The sequence below is a fragment of the Pagrus major genome, chromosome 10, assembly GCF_040436345.1.
Source record: "Pagrus major chromosome 10, Pma_NU_1.0".
Taxonomy (NCBI): Eukaryota; Metazoa; Chordata; class Actinopteri; order Spariformes; family Sparidae; genus Pagrus; species Pagrus major.
The window spans coordinates 23693720-23714172 of NC_133224.1; the positions used below are offsets into that span (position 1 = coordinate 23693720).

The window sequence follows — 20453 nt, forward strand, 5'->3', positions numbered from 1 at the left end:
ACAGTGTCTCTGCAGCCAAATTAGATTAATAGTTAAACTTCTCTTTTATGAACTGGCTGCATGGCTCTATGGACTAGTCAGCTCTTTGAATAACTTGGTCCACACTGAAATATCTCAACAACTCTATGATGAATTATGCTGACATTTTCTGAAGACATTCATGGTTACAAGACGATGAATCCCCAACACTTTCATGATCCTCCCACCGGTTTATAACCAAATACCTGCAGAGTTAATGACATTTCCATCAGCCTCAGTATTTATGTTGGATGCTAATTAGCATATGCTAACACAATGCACTAAGATAGTGAATGTGGTAAACATCCGCTAATTAGTATGTCAGCATCGTGACCATGAGAATGTTAGCATGTTGGTGTTAGCATTTAGTGTACTGTGTACTGTGGATCTAGATTCGGCGTCGCAGTCATAATTGCCACCTGCGCTCCCATTTGTTTCAAATTTAGAAAATCTGAGGGCTGTGTACTGACTCGTGGTGTCAGTGCCAAATCATTTTAACACTGATGTCAATCTCACAGTGGCTCTTTTTGCATCACTGATGATCCTCTTTGATCAGAAAACTCACACCCTCTCAGACAGAACAATATTGACTCATTTCTGAGGAGTCCTGTCAGCCATCTCTACTTACAGCGGGGTGCCCAAAGCTCAAAAGCTGAAGCGGACTTTCCAATTCCAGCCATCCTTTCCCTTTTCATTCTCCTCATTTCATTTTTATACCAATCCAACACTGGATTGTTATTCAACTCGCGCAACAGGCCATCAGAAGCATGTGGGGGACCAACTTTAAAGCGAACCCTGAAACTCTATCCTACCCACTACCTTTTGCAATCCACCTCCACCCTGAATCCCCAATGAAGCTAGCTGAGTCAAAGGAAATTTCTGTTTTACTTCTATATAATGTGTGCAGTGGAGTCCATTTCAATGCCATACTCTTTCTTTTGACTTGGACACAGACCAAAGACGGGTCTCTGGGACTCTCCACAAGTCTGGCATGCAATTCCTGGACCAGTTGGTTTCAGCACAGAGGGGAGTCTTGAGTAGGGGGAGGGGAGGACTCTGTTCTGACAGACGTCCAATACACACAGCTGATGCCTCAGGCTGGCAAGTCTAATAACATCATCTGTACTGGTGGATCTCATATTTATTACCCAATATGTCCATCGGGAGGAGGGTGGAAATATTGCAACAGCAGCCAACACCGCCATGCTCATGTCAAGAATTTCATAATGGATATAGTTAGGCAACTCTTGGCAATGCTGGGCATACAAATTGAGAAATGAGGAAAATGCCTCACAACTAGAATAATTATAGTTGTCTCTGATTAACAGATGACTAAGAACTCCCAGTGCAGGGGCTGCACTCCCTCTAAAAATCTGTTACCATCTTGAGTTTGAGAGGCTTCATCAAATTTGATGGATAATTCCAAACTGAGATTGAAAAATGAGTAATGGGATGCAGCCAATGGGGAGACTTAAAATTATGTGAATGGTAGACCCGACTCACATCCATTTGAAACTCTAAAATGGTATTGCCTTGTCTGGGAATATACACATTGGGCCAATTTTACTTGGGAGGTTTTCGTGAGTAAAGTTTTGCGTAATTCACTGTAAAAATTCAGATTAAGGGTCATTAAAACATTAAGAGCCAGGAGAAAAAAACTCCCAATGCCAAGCTGAAGTGTCTCTGTATTATCAAATTGCATATTTGCTTGATTACAGTCAGTGCATTTACATGAAATTAAAGAATAAGTGTTGATATTCCATATTTTTTCAACAAATTCCATGAAAAGGCCAAAATCAACAGTAATTTGATTCTCCTACTGAATAGTAAGTACTGCCTATGTACCAAAACCTTGATACAGCTTCATCAATTCTGTCATAGAGCTCCATTGTTCTCCAAAAACGATTAAAAAACATCAAGGAATCACACCAGGCAACGTGTACTTTCATTACCATGCATGTCTGTTTTGAATCCATCCCACATACACTGACATGTCGCTGCCAAAACTCACTACAGCACCAGACGTGCATTCATCCACAGCTGAAAATAGTCCCAAACAAATGCACCATCTACCCCTGCTTGGGTAAAAATATAATCTTATGTATCTGTCAATTTACAAATTTGGAGTGTGGCGCAGGCAGGGTAGCAAAGCCAGAAAGTGTTTAAAAACTGACATTGATGGTTTTGATTTCATTTCCGAGGGTCACACAACCTGATTATGCTGCGTCTTTGTACCCAAATAATTAAATTGAAGGTCTGACTGAATTGACTGGAGTGACACTAAACTAAAATTACAATTATTTATTAAAGTCAGACACAGTAATGAAAAACTGTCACTGTGCTTTCAGTTCAAATGCTGAAAAAGCAGCACCCTGTGAGGCGTCAGTAATGACTAATATCACCATCATTCATGATAAAAGTTGGCCTGTTTCAGTTCAAATGACACATGGTCATGGGTATATGGGAAATGTGATTGCTGACCATGTGCATGTACACACAACTGTTAGAGCAATCATTACAGTAAATGTGTTTTTCTGATTTCCTGCCTCCATGCCTGATTTCCCTTAATAACCTGGATTCCGATGTGTATGTAAACACAGTCAGTGGGTCTGTGAGATGACATTCCCCACTGGTTCAGCTCTGATGGCACCACAGCATATCCTGAGCCTGAATTTTTTAACAGCCCTATCATTGCGAATCATGCCTTTCATCCTTTTGACACATCACAGCGACTGAGTCTCTTTGGTGATTGATGATGGCAACATGTACTGCTGTGCTCCTGTTTTCTGTTGTCTAAACAGCAGTGTGAAGAAAAAGCCCACGAGCGTGAATCGCAATCATTTCTGCTCCAATCGCTGCGGCCTTATCTGCATATAGTCGGCATCTGCTTTGACCTCGCTCATTGCCCAGAGCTGAATCAGACATCAGCCAAAAATTCATTCCCACAATGTGTGTTTTTGCATAGTGCACAAGAACTTTGCTTTAGCCGTAATGTGAACATTATAAAGATTTTGTCTGTATCATCGTGAAAATAAGGTCACAAAGACTAATGCAATTTCATGATGGAACGAAGATAATTTTACTCCTTTTAATAAAAATAACAATAAAGTGGATCTAATAGCGGAGGACAATGTCAAATAGTTGGCACAGCTGACTGTGAAAGCCTGATTCAGACCACAATAACACACTGACTTATTCGAAAACTCGATTTCATTGCCCTTTGCCACTAATGTGTGAGAAAACGGAGCCAGAGGCATTTCTTCTCCTATTCTTTTCATATTTGCAGACAGCATTTTTCTACACTGCCTTTCAATGACACATACTTTTTAATTTAGGTTCAGTAAGGACAACATCACACAAGATATTTACACATATTTCCCAGCAGATATCCTGTCGAACGCAGGGACCTGTCACCAGGATGGAAAGGGCGCATGTTAAGTGGAGTGACACGGAGAAATGTCCCCGGTTCAGTCTGACTCCGCAAATCATTATTCAGATTGAAGCACACCTCAGCGATCCCAGCCTGTATCCATGCACTAATGCTCGCCGCAAATGGCACCGATAACTCAGCGCATTTGAGTGATTTCCTCCGCGCAAGCTGATGCTGACAGTTTCTTTGACGATCCCTTAAAAATTCAAATGACTTGTGCGAGACGAGGCAGGGTGTGGGAGTGTGGGAATAAGGCGAGCCGAAGACAGTTGGCAATGTGCAATGTAAGCATTCATTCAGATTTAGTGGACCTAAAGTGATTATGATTTTATGACAGGTTTGATTAAGATTTGTTTTCATGCAATGTTGCCTCAGGTATTGTCACACAGGAACTGATGCTGCATTTGATATTTCTTGATTATAGTGTTATAATTGATATTAAACATTTCTTATATGATTGTAGTCGGTCGCAATGCGGCCCGCACACGTCTGAAATCATGTCACCCTTCGCTAAACCCCTCCCCCTAACAGCAACAGTCCAATCACAGCTTTAGCAAGTGGAGCTAAGCGTGGCAAATCTGTCGAGGTCTCTCATTGGCTGAGCGAGGAGGAAGCCTAGCCTCTGAAATAAAGTGGTGTTTTACTTTTCTCCTCTTCTTCACGGGGGATTCAAGTAGCTCAATTTACCTACGGTGGTGTGTCAGAACTGTGCAGCTGCAACCAAAACACATAAGGTGTACACGCCAAAGTCAAAGTCTGTCTTCATTCACATGGAGCACATGCACATCACACCGCGCTGACAGCATGACCCGCACATTAAACGCCAGAGCGCAGTTATTAAGCCGCGGTCCGAAACTTGGCTCACGTTTCAGGCTAAATTGAGTGTGAGAAGCATGAATGCACATCTGTGTTCATACGGAGCTTGTGCATGACGGGAAACAAGTGTTAAGCACATACCTCGACCCAGTACGAATGCTCTGACTGATAATGTCTAAGCCATGAGTCAGACTTGCATATGATATTTCCCACCAAATAAACACAGCAACACCCCGCAGGTCAAGAAAAAAAAACCACAGTCATTTAAATTTTAATAATGTGTCATATTTGAACGATTGAAAATGAAATTATTTAGCGCCTGCAGTCTTTCACAGCACTCCTTTATTATACTTCTGCAAAGCAATTTATCCGTTATTGCTTTCTAATAGGGCAACATATCCTGGGTCACATCTTCAAACAGCTAGGAAAAATTGAAAACGTTGTAGTGTATTAGCAGAGACAGGGCGTCACAGTTTGTGGGTGTTAAATTGTTTAAATATGCATATAATGTCCCGTCTACCGTGTGAAGCTTGCCCTTCCGCTAAATGAATTATAAATACAACGGACCTCGTGCTAGTGTGAAAAATGAAGCACTTAGCACTTAGAGGACTGCACTTTGAGGGGTTCAGAGTGCCATATGGCTTCACATCCACTTTCAGCAGTGTTGTCTGTAAACTGATGGACAAAAGGATCAACTCAAGCTGTCTCTGGTAGCTGAAAAAAGACAGAAAAAGTATCTAGCTAAGTTCTTTTCTCCGAAAGGTCACAACAAACACTGGCCCATCCATGCTTTATACTCTGAAGCAATTATCATTGTTTATCTTGAAGTGAGACTCACTAAGAAATACAGTTTTAGTATTCAGCGTCCTCCATCACTGTCTCCACACGAGCTGTAATAAATGGTCAGGCTCAGATCTGACAACACAATAGATTGCATAGAGTAAGTGAGGATATTCGACAAGTCCTCTCTTGACCCAATATTATTCCATGTTAATATGTATGTATTCAAATTCCACAGCTCTGGAGGTCAGGTTATGAAGTGAGACGCAGCAGACGTATTTGTCTGGCATCCTGAAATCTTGGCAAAAATCCTGGCTTCGGAGCTTCTCGTCACGGACGAGTAATGTATCCCGAGGGTCCCCTAACCAAGTGAAGCACATCGATCTGTTTTCCTTCAGAAAAAAAAAAGATATTGGGCAAGAACACATACTTCTAAGCAATTTTCGCAATATTTCTGCACCGCTGAGCTCGTTTTTTTTCCTGTGCAGTCATTAAGCACAGTCAAAGTCACTGAATTTTGCTTTTATTTATTCTTTCTGAACAGATCTTTTTAAAGGTCAAAGGGCAAACTGCTCTCAAGCAACCTCCATCTCCAGTCCTTCCTTAGCTGCACTTTTTCTGTCATCTCCACAGCAGTTACCATGCAAATAACACACTCTGCTGGGTTATTGATTGGCTCCACAGATGCAAGCAGCAGGTTTTAAATGGAAATGCTAAGTCTGCATGGAGGGGAAAGTGATGCGATCGGATGAGCTCGGTCTGCATGGAAACATAGCCCGTTTAATGTGTCTTTAAATCTTTACTGAAATGACTATGGAGCAACAACATCTCATGAATCTTTAGCTTCTACAAATAAAAATTATTAGTGGGTAGGTACAAAGGGGCCAGCCAAGCAGGAGTGACTAAATCTGTCAAATATGATGAGAATGATGTGGTTTCTCCAAATACAGCTTATGTAAGATTCATTTTAAAAATAGATTTCAAAAGCTATCTTCAAAGATGTCCATACCAGGGAAAATATAACACCATAATCACATTTTTGGAGATTTGAGTAAGTACCTAGGAAATTCGTGTAGCAGATTTAAGAAGAGAACAGAGAAATGTACCATTTAATGTTCCTTTTTATACTCAAATCACCAGACTGAAAGAACAAGCATAGGAGCCAAAAAGCTTATTATTCAATCTTGCAATTTACCTCCAGAATTCTGGATAATGGTTTCCTGTCCACTAAACATAGCCTATTTAGAAATTAAAGGACCAATGCCAAATTTCCGTCTTCGCAAGACGTCAAACAAAAGAGCCGGAAAAACATCCTTTCCCTGGTCTGGCAACGCAGATGGATTACAATGTCCAAGCCGTGGACAACTGAAATCCAAACCAGCGGACAATGCAGCGGAAAACATTTACAACCTGGATTAGGGAGAGAGGGATGGAAAGTAGGATGTATGGACAAGAAAAGAGGGACAGGTTTACAATAAAGGGGATTTATTTACATCACCTCAGTCTTCGTTAAAATAAATATAGAGCGCTTTCTCTCGGGATGTGGAACAGCAAAGTTTCTTTTTCTCCGAGGACCTCTTCCTGCGAGCGATACACTGGAAATAACTTGAGTGTCCTCAGGTGAGAGCCCTCAGGGACACATCCAGAGGAAGTGGGCTGTATGTTATCATACCCGGCTCATCTCCGAATACTTTATCTGAGAAGCTGGCAGAGAAGACGCCTCGCAAAGTATTATTTTTAAATTTTTCATACACTGTAGTGGCGTTATCCCAATGGGAGAGAGCAGAGCAGGCTCAGGAGAACAAGTAAAATAAATTCACTTGAGCCGGACACAGCAAACCTAATATACTCTCTGAAGTCTGAATTGGTTCAAAGTTTAGGTAAAGATATAAATAAAGTTTTCTCTGTTCCGTGCGGTCGTTTTATGTCCAGGCTGAAGTGCATCTATTTAGTTAAAAGCACAAGAAAAGGCTGGGGCCATTTTTCAAAAATTGATGACGGCCTTGCATAAATTATGCAAACTTTTGTCCTTGTGCCAAACAGTGCATCTACTGAATAATAATTACGAGAGGGACTTGGGGATATGAGTATGCAGAATATGGAACACATGCCAGCGTCCGCTGTCATCTGTGGCCAAATCAAGGGAAGGAGACGGGGCTGCAGAACATAATGAAAGACAAAGACATGACAACAATGGACACAGCTTTTGATTCCTTTCTCTTCTCTCTTCTCAAATGTAAATGACTCTAGCCTGCCCTTTTAAGAATTTTAAACCACAAATGCTCTAGCTGTCATATAGTTAACATCATCTGCAGGATCTGCACCAGTGAAACCCTTAGCCCTGCATGTAAATTAACAATCCATTACTTTATTGTCATGTTTAGTGGCTTGGATCGCTGTTGGACATTTACAAGGATTCCATGTAAAATACTTTTTTGCCGGAGATGCCGCAGCTTGATAACTCAATGAATGAGGCCGTTAAATAGTCACGCTGGGTACAACAGAGTTCAGCTGGATTTTATAAGTAGCAATGAATGAGAAATCTTGGAAATTGTACTTTTCAGTAGCCAATAGCCATTTCATAAAATGAATATTGGAATGTGTCCGTTTTTATATGCATGAAAGAAGCCAAAAACGGTATGTAGATGAATGCCTTTATAGTTCATTAATTATAATACTGATGATGTAAGACACTTTGATGGCTGAAAGGCTCTTCAATCAGACAGAGTATGAGTGGATACTACAGCCAAATCAAACTCCTGGCATGGACAAAGCAGCAGCAGGATAGTTGTTGGTGATTTGATATGCAAATGCCATTACTTTATTTGCTAATCCTGTGTCCCCTCCTCAGTTTTGGCAAGACAGAGATGTCAGATTTCAGGTGAATAGAGAGCAGGGCCGAAGAAACAGCTTCCTTTTGTTTGTTGGATATACTATGTAGTGTCTGACTGCGGTGAGATTTTGGCCTCTAGAAACACCATCTTGTGCTTTTCCAGCTATAAAGGACATGTTCGTACGTGTATTGGGTTTTTATTTTGCAGGCAGAATGTCCTCCATGCAGCTCTGCAGTAAATATGAAACTAAAGCAGGCAGCCAGTTAGCTTGGACTAGCATAAGGTGTGGAAACATGGAACCAGCTAGCCCGCTAATGAAATCCACCTATCACCACTCCTAACGTCCACTATTTAACATGTTGTAGTTTATTCTGTTCAATCAGACATCGGTTTCTACTTTACAAAACATGACATGGCAATTTGTAAGCTATGAGAGTCAAGCTAGCCGTTTCCCGTTGTTTTCAACACACAAGCTAACCGGGTTAGAGGTGCTAGCTTCATATTTGGTGCACAGGAACGGGAGCGGTATCAATCATCTCATCCAACTGTCAGAAAAAGAGCAAAAAAGCTTATTTTTAAAAAACATTTCTAAAATATTCGACAACTTGAATTAACAAATCAGATATTTCCTGTGGGTTTTTTGGTAAGTGCCTTTTTAATTCACATATTGACTGCACTTTTTATTTTTGAAAACATCCCCTCATCAGCCATCTCTTTGAATACCGAATGAATTTACCGGATGAATTAGCATGCATGTTTTGTGTGGAGCTTTTTGTTGGTTTCCTTTGTTCAAGTGCTGACGATCCGTTTCATTGTGGAAGCAGCGGGGGGAAACGGTTGATTGATTTATGGAAATTCATTCTGTGCCTATGACATTTGTCAGGCTGTTATATCAATAGCAATACTGACAGCAACAATGACCACTCCAACATCTCTGATAGATCCTACAAATAATAAAAACACACAAGAAAGCAGCACACATGGGGAGATTTAATTATGTCGAAAGATTCCGCTAACGACGTGTATTTGCATTTGTCACTTTTCTGTAATTCAAGAGAGTCATCCTCGTCTTAATTTCCTTTTAAAAAAATAATAATAAAAAGACCGGATCACAAAGTAGATAGATTGACGTGCTTAAATACACACACACGCGCGCGCGAGCATACACACTCCTGCACACATCTGTTCGTCAGTGAGCCTGTTGGAAACTGTCACATGCCTGGCAGGTTCTGTAACTTGGGCAGATGGTACAGCACAATTAGGCCCGCCGAATCTCTCAATCAATCTCCTGCATGCCATATGAAGAACGGGGTTCTCTGTGTCTGTTCAACCAACGTGCTTGTCCACTTTGTATTCCAGGGCCTAGTTTGCAAATTGCCTGCATTCTCACACACTACAAACCATTTCTGCTGCCTTGCTGTTCCTGAAAAGTGCTTTTACCTCCCCGCTTTTGCAGTTAATATTTTCTTTGCTTCCCTCGTTTTCTGCAAGCTACAATACCTGAAACTTTCTTTGTCATTTTCCACACACACAGTTCTTTCTCTAACCATGTCCTCTCTTGATCCCTTTCACTTTGCAACAACGCCCCCCCCCTCTCCTCCCACCCAGTTTTTCTCTACCCTTTTCTGCCTTCGCTCTTGGCTTGTTTAACCACTGGCCTGAATGCAAGACTATACTGGAGACAATAGGCGAGCGCAAGTGTTTCATTCACACCCAATTACTGTGAAAGGGATTTTTCTGGCCAGAAATTCGCTGAGGAGCACAATGAGAGTGTCACAGAGGAACAAGATATCCCTGGCGCTTCGGGTTCCGTCCCATGTTCCGCACACAACAGAGAAGAAAAGTGATCCTGTGTATTCAACGCCGGCGAGGGCCATTAGCCAGAGCTGGTTAAATAAGGATAGCTCCAACCGAGGCGCTAACAGAGACGGGAAACATCTGCTGCTCGCGCCGAGGCCCTTGTTGGCCCTCAGGATTCTGCCTTTGATCAGCGGCCCTCGCAACCACCTTCCTACAAGAGCCCAGATGAAACAGCCTCTCAAACACACCCGGAGAGTATGAGAGAAGCACACCCACACTGGGAGAAGTGCAAACACACAAACAAACAAGCAGGGCGACTCACATATATGCACACAAGCAGACTGATGCTACACAGATTCTGAAATTAAACAATCATCTTGCTTAAAAATCTTCAGTGGTTAATTCTTTTTTTGGGCAGAGAAAAATAGAAACTTGCCTGACTCCTTTCCCTCTCCTGCATGAAGAAATATGACATATCCACAATTCCAGCGGAAGCGAGCCAAACACCTCACTCAACAGCGAGCCAGACGCCACCTTTGGACTGCCAATCCCGCTGTTGTATTTCCCCCACCTGTGACGGGAAGATGATTCACTAGGCCTGCCAGACTGCATCTAGGGACCGTGTGTACTGGGGCGTACTCACTGCCAGCACAGACAGAGGGGGAAAAAAAACACCACCTTCTGACTACACTGCACTGTGACCTGCAAATGCGGTTGATAAAATAATGTGGCCTGTGAGCAGATGTATCATACTCTACCTACTCGGGGTGCAACAATTCACCAATTCGAATCAAGGCATCGAGCCAAATGATTATGATATAGCAGACGGGAGCAAAACTGGGCCTTATACATGGGGAGAATGTTAAATCATGAACACACCAGCTGTGGGAAAAGCAATATGAGAATTATAGATGAAATTGGATTTTATTTATTTATTTATTTTTAAGAGAGAGCATGTATATGTCATTTTTAGGCTCTGTATTTTTGGAACCCACGCTCCACCTGTGCTGCATTCCTCCCCGAATGCACAAGCGGCACCGACACAGTTTTTGTTTTGACGATACAAATGGAATACTAGATATAACCAGGCAACACACATTTCACAAGGAATTTACAGCGAGGCAATGCTCAAAACTCCCCAAACAAAAGGCTGGATTTCTGCAGAACACATTTTCTTCCTTCTTTTCTTGCATTATCTCCAGACATATTTTTCTCGATTTCTATTTTCACCATGAGTTTATGTCTGATACAGGTAGATATTTCGAATAGATGTGCGACACAATGAATTGCGGCGACTGAGAAGAGCGTTTTCATGCTCTGCGGCAAACAATATAGCTGTGCAGCAATTCCTCTCAATAGGCTACTTGATAAATTGCTTAATGAAATCAAGGAATGATGCTTTACTGAAAGAATCATCAAATGATTAAATTATAGCAATTTGATTAATGTAAAGAGTGAAGATGAATTGGTTTGTAAAGGATTTCATTGGCACTGGGTAGCATTGCATCTATTCTAATCTGTGCTTAATAAATGTCAGTGTATCTCTAACTGTATTATACCCTAGATCACATGACAAATAGGACTCCAATTTCTCCAGCCGCAGAACGCTGCCTTGTGTCTTTAAATCGTTCAAAATGACTGAAAAAACACGAGAAGGACTGGGAAGAAATAGAGAAAAAAATGGTGTGTAATTATAAAGGCCACAGGAGTTCAAAAGTCTTAATGGAATGACTTGTGCACGCGGCAAAGTAATTTTTTTCTCCCCCGCTCTCACTCCTCGCCATTTTCAGGTGTTCATTATTCAAGCCATGGAGAACATCCTGAGGGTCGTGCCATGTTCTAATTCCTAATTAACTGGCCAGAACAGAGATCGTGGTCGGCGGTGACCCTGACCGGTGAACAGGACTGGTTGGAGTCTCAGGGCATTACTCTTACTCAGGTTTGTACCTGCTCATTCCCAATAAACCCTCCGCCAACGTAGTTACTGTACCGTGTGTCATGGAACTGCAAGAACTAGGTCACTCTTTAAGAAAGACAACCTGAAGCCCGCTGGAGGCTACGTGGTTTCAAGACATAGCACAATTGGAGACACCTGTGGACTTGTGGGTAACCACTGTTAAAGATCCCAGTAGGATTCTGGTTGTTTATGTGCCACCTATCTGTCAACCAGGATATAAAGAGGGGGCAAATCCAACAACTGAATAATTCCCGACTTCATGGCTAATCTCGGCTAAAGCTGCGTACCCATCACTGGCATGTTTCTACACTGTCTGTGAGATTAGTCATGTGTACACTCGCAATGCACATACATATCAGGGCATTACCGGCACTCGCAGGGAATACAAAAGCGGCAGCGGTGACTGAATGTCTATGTTTGCTTTGGAGAGATCAGGCGTGCCCTTCGTGTTACAACACGGGCCACCTGCAGTCTGGGAAATAGGTTTCTGGGGGGAATTAGAGGATTCTGATGAATGAACAAGACAGACATGAGTAACCCGGCCCAATATACCGCTTATCTACAAGCTTATGTTGCACAAAGGAGGCAGATAAGCTCAGACATGCCAGCAGAATGAAGGAATGGAGAAATGAGTGGAAATGAGGCCGAGGGCGGGGGGGGTGAAGAAAACGTACCCGGGTCAAGATCTACAGGAGTGCGGTCAGTTGCGACAGAGCCTGGATGCTTTGAATTGCAGAACAACAGTTAACCATTGACTAGAGGGACTAGTCAAGCTACACAGCGCGGGATCCATGTCGTTCATGGTTATTCTATTCCAGAGAAAACAAAGCATAAAGTCATTATTACGGCCTCTGCCTGCCCTGGGCAGTGAATGCAACACTAATCAATGAGAAAGAAAGGCATTGTGGTTGGTCTTAGAGGACAGGTGATATTATGTTGTGTGTTGGTCTGTGTGTGCACGGATGGATACGATTATCCTGTCTATTAGAGTTCCCTTTGAGGTAGGTGGTCTGGATGGCAGCAGCGAGCATCACGTTGCAACTGTTAATATGTGACAGTGAAAAGAAGGACGAAAATATTTCATCACGGCCTTTGTTCCTTACAGTTTCAATTATTAACTTTATTAACTTTGACTTCAACCTGTAGAATATGTCTACCCGCTAGGCGTCTGAAACTACTCCTACAAAAGAAATGGTTAGACTGATTTCTTATTCATTCCCCCACTCCTTAAATTAAAGCCCCTGTGCATAGTTTCCTTTATCTCGTTATTGTTTATTAGAAGGTTTTTTAATGGCTTTGTTTCAGCTAATTTATTCTTCTTATGGTGCCTTTTTCGACACTACGACTCAGAGTCAATAATCTCTCAAATCCTACCCAAAGGGGCTTTAAAATATTGTCAGCATCATGAGAGAAATATGTTTCTCTGTCTCACAAAGGAGATGATTGTGTTGTCCAACACTCACACTCTGCTGTAGAAAGCATAAAAAAAAAGTTCCTGGCCAGCCTCACAACTTCCATCCTCACCACCTTCTACAGAGGGACCACAGAGAGCGTCCTCTCCAGCTGTATCACTGTCTGCTTTGGGAATCGCAGCATCGCGGACCAGAAATCTCTCCAGCTGAGAGTGAGGACAGCCGAGAAGATGATCAGAACCCCCCTAACACCATTCACTTAACTATATCACAGACAGCTGCACAGAGCATCCGGGCCAGGACTACCAGACTCTACCAGACAACAGCTTCTCCCCTCAGGCGGTAAGGTTCTTCAACTCCCTGCTGCGTCCTCCGTGACCCCAGTGCTGACACACCCAACAGTGCTGATAAATTCTTTTCAGTGAGGAGGTATCTGTAAATTAGGCTGAAAAAGATTTGAATAGTTACTTTTAAAAAGAAAAAAGAATCTTATTCATGTAAAAAGTTATATCAAACGCTGTTTCATTAAGTTTTCTATCATTTAATCTGTACTCCTTCAAAGATAGTGTAATAAAAGGCTGAATGATTATAAAGAATTTAGTTGGGTTTTTTTTTAAATGAGGATTTCTTTGTTTCCTTGGCACCAAAGGGGGAATAAATAACCAAAATAAAACAGACAACAACAGAAAAACATCAGTACATCACCTTGGGTTCTTGGAAAATGTGCACCATTTTGTGATGTTTTACAGACTGAACAATCAATCAAACAATCAAACAAATAAGTAAGTTGTAGCACTGTAGCTCATTTCGCACATTAAATAAACCCGCCCAGCACCAGAACATCACATCCTTGATGTCTGTGCTGAAATCAGTTTGCAACAAAATGACATTTTTCATGTAGCGACAGAGAATTGAAAAGCTGTTCCCATTTCTGATCAGTGTTTGCAACTGTCTGGTAAATGAAAAGCCACATCCAGTTCCCCACAACCCTGTTTGAGCACTTCACAATAAGCCACAAGTGACAAAATGAACTTCACTTGTCAAGTACCATAATTCCATCCCCGGTGTATATTACGCAATCATCCACGGCGCCAGGAAACAAATCCCATTGACTTGATTCATATTTAATTATTCTACTTGAAAATCCTTTCTGCTCTCTCCTTTCTCTGAACCTGAGAAAAAAAAAAGACAGAAATTGCTTTACCCATTAGAAAAAAAAAAAATCTCTACCTATTCGAGAATTGCATTTCTTCCAGCTTGTCAGATTCCATTGGCGAGAAGCCACCTTCAACACTTATTTTATTTAAACCTGAGCAAATATGGCACACAACACAATGGGGGTTTCGCTGGGGTAAAATAATTGCCTAAATACAGTGTGACAGTGGAGGTTGATTCATTCTGGAGAAAATGCTGCCTGTTGAGAGAAAGTGTTGAAAGAGTTGCAAGAGACAGTAAAAATGAAAGGAGAAAGACTGAAGAGAGGCACAGACCGTTTCCATCAGCAAACAAAACACTACATATTTCTTTGAAAGACAAAGTGTTAAGTTAGGCTACTCTGCACGCTGTCAATAGCAACGTTCATCATAGGGCCAGCCGCAGTCTATATATTGATTAAACCATCCATCACTTAAACTCTACAAGACATTATTTCTAATTAAAAAGTAAGTCATAAATTTTAAGCTTTATTGCCAAGCTGGGGCTGTAAATAAAATTCAAGGGAGGGCGGAAACAGATTGCAGCCCCTGTCCACGGTTTAGAGCCACCGTAAAAAGGACAGACGGGTGCGATGGCACCTTTGGGATCCTCTCATCCAGACCGCCGGGCCTGACAGCAGGGAGGTGCTCGGCTTCCTCCCGGATAAACAGATGCAAATCAATAATTTCTCCGGTTGTGTTTTTATAAGACAGGCGTTCCCCTCAGAGGGGGCTGGATAGTAGGCCATGTATATGGAGAACAAATATGTAAATTCAATTTTCATAAACCACTTGGGAATATGTGAAAGGAACAGCGGTCGGTGTACTTGAAAATGATGTGTAATCATAAGAGGTCATCATAGTGTATGAAAGCGTCCCATCTCACAACTGGGTTGGCCGGGTAGGCTGGCAGTGACGACAAGCTCCTATTATCCATCTCTGTCTCCATTTTCCTCTGCTAAACAACAACTTTGCTGCCAAATATGCAGTCGCAGGACATTATTTAGTGATCCCTGTTGATAAAGACGCTATTAGTGCACCTACACTGTAGCCAAGGCTCGGGTGTTGGAGAGGCAAACACACAGCGCACCCTCAGTTGTGGAAGAGGACACTTCACGTTTGACAACTTCTGATTACCTCAGCGTGCACGCCGGTTGTATGGCGGCGAACTCCCCTGACAGCCAGCTGCAGAGTGTTGGTTATTTTTTGACGGGCACAGAGGGATGTCTGATTTCACAGGTACTCGCCAAAGGGAGGGAGGAAATAGAGGGGAATTGGGGGAAGAAAATGAAGAAAAGGCATGTCATGGGCTTCTCAGCCTCGACCGCCAACAAAAGAAAGCATGTGCAATCATTATTCATCTGCCTCCCTTTTCCTCTCATGGGCCGATTTTTTTCCTCATACCTGCCAGAACGGGAGCAGCACCGGCCACACAAGCGCCTCCCGACTGTGACTTGATAATGACGGAAAAGGCCGAGGATTCATATTTGGTTAGCCGATAGCCAGACAGGTTCCTCGCCGTAGTGAGGGAGGTGGCCGTGGTCTTGGTGAGAGACAGAAAGAGAGAATCGCCCTCCGGGGGGAAGCAAGAACTAATGAGTGAGCTAAAAAGGACAAGATGGAGTGATCCTCTATAAAAAGACCAGCAGTAATCTCTCCCTCTCCTCCCTCTCCTCTCCCCTTAATGTCCTAAGAGATCTTGGCTCCTCCGTAAAGCCTGCTGCCTCTGCACATCAAACAGGGCTGATTAGAGCTGCACACCTTGCCGGTGCTGGAGCTTTGGACAGGGTGCAGACCAAGTTCAAGGGAGACTGAGTGTTAGAAAAACCAAAGAGGAAAAACTCTTCAAGTTAGTGGACATCTCTCTGGACTATACACATTTGAACAGCTACCACTGAATCAGCATGCCCGACTTCAGTATCCACTTACCATATCTCTAACCCAATGCCTCGGAGCTCAAATAACAGCAGTGTCTTTCAAATTAGGGCCAGTGTGCTGCTTTGGATTCTTCTGTCATGTCAGATGATATCAATGTAGCCCCCAGAGGTGCAAGCGGCGCTTGAATCTAATCGTCATCAACAGATCGTCCTGTTCATTCACATTAGCGTAAATGGTCACGGCGAGGAGGAGGATTGAGGGTGGGGTGGGGCGGGTGGCGGGGAGGGGAGTTGGCAGAAGATGATGGAGAGAGACCACTGAGCTGCTGTGTGAGTTCACTGTCAAGGGTGTTGTTTTATTAAGACACCCAAACTGTCAGGGCAGGTATCAGGAGAGCAGCCGGCCACATGACAAGACACTTGTGCTAACATCCCGCTAACCCCTTCTCGGACAGAAATAGCTCCATCCAAATTCACCGGTGTCTCTGTCCAGACTGTGTAGGTGGGTTGTGACAGGTAATAAAAATGTGGGTTCGTGTGCGAGAGGCAACCAGACAAACTGATTAATAGATTAACAAAATGGTTTTGCTTTCAGTTTAATAGTTAACAACTAATTAATTCATCATTGCAGCTAGATAGATATAGCCTAAAAGTATAGCAACAGTATTTTAAGGCCAAATCGTTCAGGTCCTGGTATGCATTAAACAAACAAGATATAATGTGTATATGCAGTAATTATTAAAACTTGAAGCTGCTAGGTAAGCAGATTTAGTTACATTTGAACCAGGTATGCTTTTCGCCATTGTTTTTAATCTTTATGCTAAGCTAAGCTAACAAGATGCTCACTGTAGCTATCTTCTCTTCAAACTCTTGGCAAGAAAAAAGATTCATTTCCCAAAATGTCAACCTCTTCCTTTGACCTATTAACTTTGAAATTAACAGCAGCTGAACTATTGATTTTTACAGTTGTGTGAAAGCCCCTCTTAGCACTGTTAGGTGTCTAAATATTCCATTGTGAGATAGACAACATGGAGGACTTAAACATGCATGGATGTATGCAGAAAATGAAGAAACTTGTAGTGTGATAATGCAGTTCCTGAGAGCGATGTAGGGCCACTGAAGGCATGAATATTGTATTGGGAGAGGTGGAGGGGGTGGACATGCACAGAGTCTCAGCAAACACCACATTTAAGCGGTAAATGTGCATTATGTGCACGCACATTTACTAAATGTATACACACCGGCTGACACGCACATATGCTGATCAAGCATGACCACCACACACACACAGTTAAATATATCTCCTAAAGAAGAAGACAACACTGTGAATAATTAAGGTTACAGCTGCTTTAAGTTCAGAACATAAAAGGAAATAAATAAAGCGCGGTGTGCTGTGAGCTATACACACATGGCCTAAATAACACTACGCCTTAAAGAACACATAAAGGAATGTAGTTTGACGTTAAAGTCAACCACACACTCACATTTTTGGCATATCAACACATTCTTTTTCACAATTTCATCTTTCAGTCCCAGTATATGAGTGATGTTGAAATGACTAAGTGACATTTTCATGCAGCTGTACAAGTGTTCTCACATAAACTCTCTGCGCCTGTGAGGACAAAATGACCACAAACATGTCTGAGCAAATACATTTCCAGAACGTTTCTGTTGTCAAGACAACACCAATTTGCACGGAGGGTCAACAAATTTGTCATTATCAGCCGTGCACCACATCGAGCAATGTGTGCCTTTTAAATAATTGGGTCGTTTAGAGGGTTTCGATGCTCTGCCCAGTATCCTTGAGCCGGGTTGCTTTGGTGCTGACCGTAGTTGCCCAAGTAACAGGACACAACAAAGACGTGCAAAGTCAACTATCTCTGGGCGGGATTCAAATTCAAGAACACTGCTGACATCGGCCAAAAGGATTTCGCTCCTTTTCCATTCAAATGACCTGTTTTGCATCATTTCAAGAAGTCCGGGCAGGATCGCACTATGAAAACAAACGGCAGGGCTTTAAGATAACAGAACCAAAAACTTGGCCTGGCTAATGTCATCACAGGCCATTATGGTCAAACTAACTTGAATGGCTGATGCTATGGGCAACCGTGTTGGGTATGCAAAGCATTGTGGGAGGGTGCGGAGGTTCATACTCTCCAAACAAGGCTGAAAGGAGGGTTTGTAGTTGAACAGGTTTCTAGATATTCTTTAAATCAAAGATCTTGCATTAAAGGATAAGTTCACCCAAAAATGAATATTCAGTTATCATCTACTCACTCCATTGCTAATGGGAAGCTGGGTAAAGCTGCACAGTCCACAAAACATTTCTGGAGCTTCACAGCAACTGAAGTAGATGAAGACTTGATACATACAGCCTGTCCAGCATAATTCATGTCTCTGGAAGCTCAGAGATCCTAAATTGATTTGAAAGTCGATATTTACAACCTCGACTCGCGTTCCAGCTCGTGCACCCACATCAGACAGTGGTAGCTAAGGCTTTTAGCTAAGCAGCTACAGTAAAAACTTCACAAAGGGGGCAAATGGGTTTTTAAGTCCCCATCTACTTCAGTTGTTTAGGAGAATGCTGCAATGAATGTTTTGTGGACTACTAAACTTTCCAGTGGCATGGGGGTGAATAGATAAATGACCAAATTTTCATTTATGGGTGGATTTAAATCCTAATTCCAAAAATCATAAGTCATCTGTAAACTCATGACAAAACATCGTGCTGTAAATTTTGCCCTTCTAAGCCCTAAAAAATATCCTCCCAAAGACGATTAGACGTAATCCAAAGTGACCGCAAATTAGAAAAAAAAGAAGAAAAAGAAGGTGCATCAAATGAAGGTTGTAATTCCGCGTCGGGGGGCATTAGGATATTTATCATCAAAGCGATCCCCAGCTTTTAATTCATTTGACATCTTTCAGCACTAATACAGTATCTGATTTCTGAGAAGCACCAGTACACGGTCACACAGCGTGACATCTGGAGGAAAAGCAGCGGGTTGCCGGACAAGTTTGCTGAAGTGTGTTCCTACACAGAATAGAGACCATTATGTCTGTACCAGGCGTACGCTTCATATCTAAAAAGCACGAGCCAACACTGCGTTTAACTACCGCCTGCTGCTCTCAGTGTTATTCAAATGACAGCACAATTCTATTTTCACCTTGCGACTAATGTGACCGTTCCTCCTATGTCAGCAACATTTACTGTCCTCTCTTTTGTGCCGGATATGCTGGCGAAGTGGCAAATTAATTCTAAAAATGGGATTATCCCGGAATGTGCGTGGAGTTGCTGGGATTGAGCTTGAATGTGGTTTCCAATTACTCTCCTCTGAAATCTCCCATCCCATCAACTCATATGGGATGGGAGAAGATGAGCCCCTGAGGCCTTATCAAAAAGGTGGTATGACATATTCTTTCACACTGCAAGTTCTTATGGCTTAATCTCGTTGAATACGATGGCGTGAAATAACATAAAAACATCAACAGGGGCTCGAAAAGCAATGTCAACAATGTGCGCACACACAAAAAAACATGCACTGCCGCAGGGAGGTTGTTAGGAAAAGAGAAAAGGAGGGGTGGCTGCATTGAGTTGGATGAAGGGGAATCGGGTTAGATGGATGTAGCAGGGTATGTTTGTGTGTGTAGGTGTGTGTGTGAGTGTGAGTGAAAGAGAGGAGGAGGGACGACAGCAAACCTATCATCCACGGAGCCCACCAGTAAACTCTGGAGGGCAAACAATCTCCCTAATTGAATTCAATCCAGGCTCACCACAGGAGGCACGGAGGCTGGTGGCTCCATTAAGTATGGAGAGGGTTGGTGGAGGCAGCGGCGGCGGCAGTGGTGGCGGAGGGGAAGTGTGCGCGTATCGAAGGGATGAGGGAGGGGGGAGGGCTTTAGCTGGCATGACAAGTGAGCGAGGAAAGGGGACGGAGATAAGTAGGAGAAGCAGAGAGCAAACAAGGGGTTGCAGAAGACAACAATGACAAACAGACAGGGAGAGGAGAAGGAGAAGGAGCTCGGTGCGTGAAGGTTTTGGGTGGTTGAGGGGTGGAGGGGGGAGTGTGCAAGGAGCAAGAGACTAGAGGCGAAGAAAAATGGAAGCCAGCTGCGCTTTTGCATGATTACAGCGAAAACATCATTTGCATCGGGGAATGAAATCCAAACACACTCGGTAGATAGCGACCAAAAAAGCCCTCCTTGTCGCTAGCGGCAGAAATTAAAGGCTTGCCGGTGATGTCCCACAGATTTGCATATGAAGATGAGTACCTATCCTGAATCATTTTCATAAACATCCCAGAGAACAAGCCCAATTGGCCCACATGAATGCTCTTCA

The 20453-nt window shown here is 42.7% G+C and overlaps 1 protein-coding gene across 1 annotated transcript in view; it reads right to left on the bottom strand.

The window, feature by feature from the left end:
* LOC141003409 (adhesion G protein-coupled receptor L3-like) overlaps window positions 1–20453 on the bottom strand; it is a 207784-nt gene that overhangs the window by 163923 nt on the left and 23408 nt on the right. The window lies entirely within an intron of this gene.